This window comes from Atta colombica, unplaced genomic scaffold (assembly GCF_001594045.1).
Source record: "Atta colombica isolate Treedump-2 unplaced genomic scaffold, Acol1.0 scaffold34, whole genome shotgun sequence".
Lineage (NCBI taxonomy): Eukaryota > Metazoa > Arthropoda > Insecta > Hymenoptera > Formicidae > Atta > Atta colombica.
Genome location: NW_017259448.1, coordinates 21,240 through 28,496, shown reverse-complemented (window position 1 = coordinate 28,496; position 7,257 = coordinate 21,240). Strand labels below are relative to the sequence as shown.

At 24.8% G+C, this 7,257-nt stretch overlaps 1 pseudogene; it reads left to right on the top strand.

The window, feature by feature from the left end:
* The first annotated feature begins 599 nt into the window (after positions 1 to 599).
* Positions 600 to 7,257, top strand: part of LOC108690632 — an 8,867-nt pseudogene continuing 2,209 nt past the window's right edge.

Below are 7,257 nucleotides of genomic sequence, written 5' to 3'. Positions count from 1 at the left end.
TTGTACCGTACATTAATCTAATAGTATTTCAGATGGATATGTTATATGATTTGTGTATTGAAGTTTGTTTCGAAAGAATTGACGATAATCTGATAAATCTGCTAAAGCGGGATAAACATTGAGTCATATCTATTGACACAAATCTATCACAAGCATAGATATTTATTTCTGTTATGAAACTCAATACTTCGAAGAAACAGCACTTAGTACTCGGCGATGTATATGCTAAATATGATTTTTAGTCTGTAAATCCTCGCTATTACAGTTATGATTTTTGTCGAACTCACTTTCATCTTATACTTTTACATACTGCATTGGAATATTGGCACAATAATAAACCAACTGGATAATCCGATTTATGATCTGTATTTGTTAGTGATTATAATGCATTACTCTATAAAAATAGTGCTAATAGTGTGAGACTGGCCATGAAAATTGATACCACCGTTCATAATCTACTTAATAATTTCAGATGCATAAATAAAAAAGGAGATAATTTTTTTTTAAGTATCTTTAATTAAAAGAAGTCTTTCAGAGTTAATAATAATACTCCCGTTTAATCTCACGTGTTATAGTTGCAACTATTTTCCTTACAAATAATGCATCGTGGAAATGCATTCTTCACGAAAGGTTTCGTTATGGATACTACTCTTCTAACTGCAGTAAGTGAGCGATTTGTTTCTTAATTAATTCAATATTTGCGTATTGTTTATTCTCATAAATCTGATTTTAAATAGTGGGTAACGTAATTATATATGCATTAATCTTAATTCAATTCTTATATACTATGCAATTTTGCAACGGAAGATTTGCAAATAATGTTATACAAATAATCTATTGAGAAAGATATAATAAATAATTAATGGTCAAATATATTATTATAACCTTTGTGAAGTTAGTACCTCATTTTTCAAAAAATAAACTTTTCGTTATCGTTATAAAAATATTTTCTTTTTTAGCGATATGAGAATACATGTATGCATGTGTATAAACATATTTGTGAAAGATATCATTTTGAACTTATTATATAATATAATAATTTAATGATTTCGATAAGAGATTAAGACATTATTAATGTTGTATTAATGTCAATATCAATAAACTAATACAATTTTGAAATTATTTCTAATATATAAGAAAATGAAATAAATTATGAATATGTATACATATAAATATACAACAGAAAAATGTCATATGGGAACAGTTAAATCTTAATGTTGTGTAAATAAATTTTAAATACTCTATACATAATAAAAATCTAATATTTAATATTTTTTAAATTAATTAATATTAATTATATTACTTTGAGAAAACTATCAATTCATGTAGAACACAGTTAATTTGTCGTATGTACATATGATTTTCTGAATTATACAGTAGTATAATATATAGTTATGTTTTGTTTTGTTTTATTATACTCTGCATATCAAAAATGATGATTGTCGATTGAAGAGCACCATGGTTATTTTATGACTAACAATTGACGGCTTAGGTATTATTTCGATGCAATTGCCTGCAGTTTTAAATGGAAATTGTCCGAGTGTAGATCAATGAAGAATACTTATCAAATACTTATCAAATACTTATCAAATAATCTTGAAGGCTATATACAAAAAGAAATTCTCACTGTAAAATTTATGTAAATGCTAAAGCATAAAGATTAATTTTTGGACAGTACAATCTAAGTTGTTATATGATATAAGTTATTGAAGACTTCTATTTTACCGATAATGATAAACATATCACTAAAATTTTGAAGATGCATTGTAAAATGTGCAAAATGTGGAAAAAATAGCAGCTGTTCCATGCTACGGACTTTCAATCGCTTATGCATCCCTGTTTCACCTTTTGCCGTATACTTGGAATATTTCCGTACCGCATCAACGCTTCGACTTTTGAAATTACGAAACAGCGTTGTATTCTGACAACCGTCATTATAGGCATTCTCTGTATTTATGAACTAGAAATATTGTGTAGAATTAACATTATTGAAACAATCAAGTTTAATATCATAGCTCTTACTTTTGAACGCAATTGTTTTTTTACACTCAGCGGGTTTATCATGATTGTTACATATATTTTGAACGGTTCTCGGATGCACTTATTCCAAAATATAATGGAAATCTCTCTCAGACTGCCTCCTGATTCATACCGAAAATTATCTAAACTGATTCATGCTAAAGATATTTTTGGATTCTTTTTTTTAATCGGACAACATTTTATCAAGTTATATTAGAGTTTAATAACATGGACAAGATTTTCGTACTGTACATGAACTTGATAATACTTCAAATGGATATGTTATATATAAATTGCATATGTGTATTAAGGCCTGTTTTAAGGAAATCAATGATAATCTGACGAATTTGGGACAGGTCATAATGAACGACAAACCACATCTCTTGAGGAGGTTTATCACGAACAGAGAAATCCATTCTTACTAATGAAACTCAAAGCTTTGAAAAAGCAGCATTTGATTACCAGTGACACCGTACAAATGTTAAATACAATTTTCAGTCTACAGCTTCTCGCTATCATAGTTATAACTTTTGTTGAGCTTACTTTCTTTTTATATTTCTATATATTTCATTGGAAAATTGATGCAAATATAAATCACAAAGTTTTTGATTGGTTATTGTTAACGTCTTTGATGTATCAGTGCATCAAAATAGTGCTGATAGGATGGGCTTGTGATACTGGCAAGGATGAGGCCATGGGAATTGGTACCACCGTTCATGAAATATTGAATGATACTAACGACGAACAAATCATAGATGAAGTAAATAAAATAATTAGATTTGTACATTTTCTGAAGTTATCTCGTATGTCAAACTTTATACATTAAATCTATGTAGTTAGTAATTATTTCTTAATGTATTAATTAATTTTGTTATTTAATCATCATCTAATTTGATGTTTTGTAGTTGCAGCTGTTTTCCTTACAAGTATTGCAACGGGAAAATACATTTTCCGCTAAGGGTCTTATAGTAGATGCAACACTTCTCGTCGGGGTAAGTGAATTATTATTTGTTTTAAATAATGTGTATTGGTTATTTATATATAATTTTAATTTTAGATAGTGAGTAAAATCACTATATATCTATTAATTTTAATACAATTTTTCATTGCTGATCAAGTTTGTAATAGGGTTACAAACAATATTGTATAAACAATCTAATTAAAAAAAGATAATCAAATCAAATAAAAAAAATATTCTTTTAAATATTTAAACGTTCTTTTGTATATGTTTTAATATTAGACACAGTAATAAGTGTATATAGAGAACAAAATTTTATATGTTAATATTTAATTGTAAAAATAAATCTTTACTGTGTGAATGTATTTTACTTGCTTATGTGTATCGAGTGTCAAATATAATAAATATGTTTGTAAGAAATATGTTAATATAATAACTTGAATTTAAAATTTGTTAGCGATATCTTCGGTTAATCCTGTCTAATATTTAAATTAATTTAGATTTATTATAATTTTATTTTTCTCAGAATATGATAAAAAAGTGAAAACATATTTTTGAAATGAACTTTATAATTAAAATTAATTTTCAAAAACAACTTATTGAATATTTCTTTACCTTTAATTCATTTATTAACGATTAACGATTAAGGGACATTTCATCAAAATGTAATGCGATTGATAAATTAGTGTGATAACATTGATGTCTTTCGTCATTATATTTTTTATTATTGCTAAAATAAAGAAAATTAGCCATCCTGCATGTAATTTATAGATTACGATCTGTTAAGAATTTCATCAAAGATAATATGTCGATTAATTTTAATTTAGATAAATAGTTAGATTAATTTTTATCAATAGCAACTTGTATTATTCTATATATAGTTTCAATTTATTAACATTACATTTGTCACACATGTTTTTCGATGCGATGTTGTACTTCAATTGCGTAATTTAATGCTTTAGTACACAATATTAAAAATAAAATAAATTAATAAAATAAATTAAGTTTAATTTAAAATATTTTAATAAATTCACGAAAACAATATACTATAATTAGTTGCATAAAACTCAAATATTAACAACTAATATTTTGATCGAGAAAAAAATGTTAACAATATTTTCTCATTAAACATGATATAATAAACTATATAAAAATTAAAAATCTTAAGTACCAAATTTGTATACGTGTGTGTGTGTGGAGAATAAAATTTTAATCATTATTAAAATTATTAATCTTTATGAGCTATCAATGTATACTGTGAATTTATTGTTTCGTGTATATATATATAAATACAAAATATTACTGATGTGTCACAATAATTACACATTATTATATTATGTAACAATATGTATGCTGTACTTCACGTGATAAATGATTGAAGAGCATCATGGTTACTTAACAACTAACAAACTCATTCAATTTGGTTTCGCTTCTCGATGCACTATCTGTGTTCTCAATCTTAAATTTAAACTCACCAAATGTAAATTAACAACAAAGAGATATATCGGTATACAACGTATATGTTGTTAGAAAAATAAAATTAAATATATATATACATATATATATATATAAATATATAAAAGAAGTATTTGCAGATCACATTCGTATTATTGATAAAAGATATTAATAACTGAAATAATTAATAACTTAGTGTATTGATAATAGGATTAATTTTTAAATTGTACGTCAATGGCTTAGATTGAAGATAGATTTCTCCATAATGAAAATGTTCAACTCTTCGTCAAAATTCCACAAATGGACCAAGGATAAAATACGGAAACGATGACAATTATTACAAACTTTGAATCCTTAATGTAGTCTTACTTCACCTAATTCTGTCGCATCCTCGGAATATTTCCATATAGAATCGACATTTCAACTTTCGAAATTTATAAACCACTTTTCATTCTATGAACCTTATTATCTTTGTTGTAATATTGCAAGTTGCATTGTTGTAAATTTGAGAGTTGATAGTAATATTGTATGAGATTCACATTTCTAGAAAGATGATAATAAGCATATTCAAGATTCTCGAGCGTAATAGTTATTATATGCTCGCTAATTTCGTAGCAGTTGTAACTGGTTTCACGAATGCGTTTGTTCAGGCCATATTGGATTTGTCAGCAATAGAAATGAATTAACTATTAAATATTAAATATTTGAATAAATAAAAACTCTACATCTATCCTGTGCATGATGTTCATTTTATATCAAATTCTTCTGGAGTTCGAGATAAATATACTATATATAAATTGTGTATGTATTTTGAAGGCCTGTTTCAAGAAAATTGATGAGAATGGCACATTTGCAAAAAATCATAGTTAAGCCACGTGTATCAACGTTGATCTGTCAAATGCAGAGAAATCAATTTTTATTGATAGAACTTGAAAAATCAATGAAATTGATAAAATCTTGAAAAAGCAACATCTGATGATTAGCGATAGAACGCAAATGTTGAATGTAATCTTCAGTTTGCAATTTCTTGCTATTATAATCACAACTTTTTCTATTATCATTTTCAAAATTTATTCTGCAGTACATTGGCAGGATGGGATATTAATTAACATTGATAAGTAGTTCATTTTCGCACTTTTTACATCAATAAGATATTATTGATTACATTATAAAAATAACGTTATTGATATGGGTTTGCGAGACTAATAAAAATCATGCCCATGAGAAAATCATGCAAGAGATCAGCACTACTGTTCATAATTTACTTAACAGTAGTATTTACTTAACAATGATGAACAAATAAAAAATGAGGAAAAGAAATACGAAAATAAGATTATATTATTTATATATTATTTTGAAAATATAATTATAATATAATATATTATAATAAAAATATAATTCTATATTAACACAATAAAATCTGAATATAAGTCTAATCTAAATCTAAATTTGAGTATAATTATGATCTTTAATTAGTTTAAAAGTATAATTATATTCTATTATTTCTTACATTTAATTATTTGGAAATTTGATATTGCAGTTGCTGTTTTTTGTACAAATATTGTATTGCAAAAATATATTTTCGACAAAAGATCTGACTGTGGATGTTACTCTTCTCGCAATAGTAACTACTTATAATTATTTGTTTTAATAAAATGTTTATTGCTTACATTTTTTATTTTTAGATAGTAATATTACTACGTACCTAATAATCTTAATACAATTTTTAAACACGTCTCATTTTTGCGATGAAAAGACAGCAATTAATATTACACAATCTAATTAAAAAAAGTATGTAATCAGATAAAAAAGTAATTTAAATATTAAAAAATATAAGTTTCATCACTATTAAAATCATTATAAGGCAATATTTTGTATTTTTCAATAAATGTTTTTATGTAATATATATAATAAATATAACAAACTCTTGTATGTACATCCAATATATGAATGTACAATATTGATAAGCATTTTACAATAACAAAACCTTATTATTTTATTTTATAACTTTTTTCAACAATTCGCAGGATTAAAATCGATTTTTTCTTTTAGTTCTTATCATATTTGGCTTATTTATCGATTCACGCAAGGGAATTCTATTTAATCAATATCCAGGTTATCAAGCGCGATACAATTTATTTAAATGCAATTTAAGTCATAATGTATATATTTATGAAAAATACTATTTAAATTCTTAAATACTTGAATATAATTGCTAGTTGATCAAAATAATTAAAAAAATTAATTTGTAAAGTTATATATTGGATCAAAGAAAAAAATTTTTTTCAGTTCAAAATTATATATATATATATATACAAAATCTTAAAAATGAACGAAATTTAAATTTAAAAAAAGAGTTAAAGCTTGAAATCTCTATTTTCGAAAAGTTGCTATATTTTTTGAGTTTCTGTGAATATGGTAATTTTTATACATAAAAAAAATTACAAACTAAAAAAGATAAAAAATTTTCTTTTCATTTTGGGTCTTTCATGTACTCAAAAAAAATTTTCGAAAATTTTCGACTATCTATCGTGAAAGCTTTTCCTACAAAATCATTTTTTAAAAATGTTTCTATAATTTTTTTGTTCCTTGAGTTAAGGGCAATCAAAGATAGAAAGCTTTTTTGTTTAACGCCTATAACTCACTAACAAAAAATCGTAGGAACATTTTTTGAAAACAAATTTTTAGGGAAAATTTTAAGCTTTCAGGTAATCAAAAATTTCGCAACGAATATATTCTGTACATAATTTTAAGCTAAAAAAATCCGTAGAACATTTCCTCCAACCCAACATATGTATATACATATGTATATAAACTTATAAAAA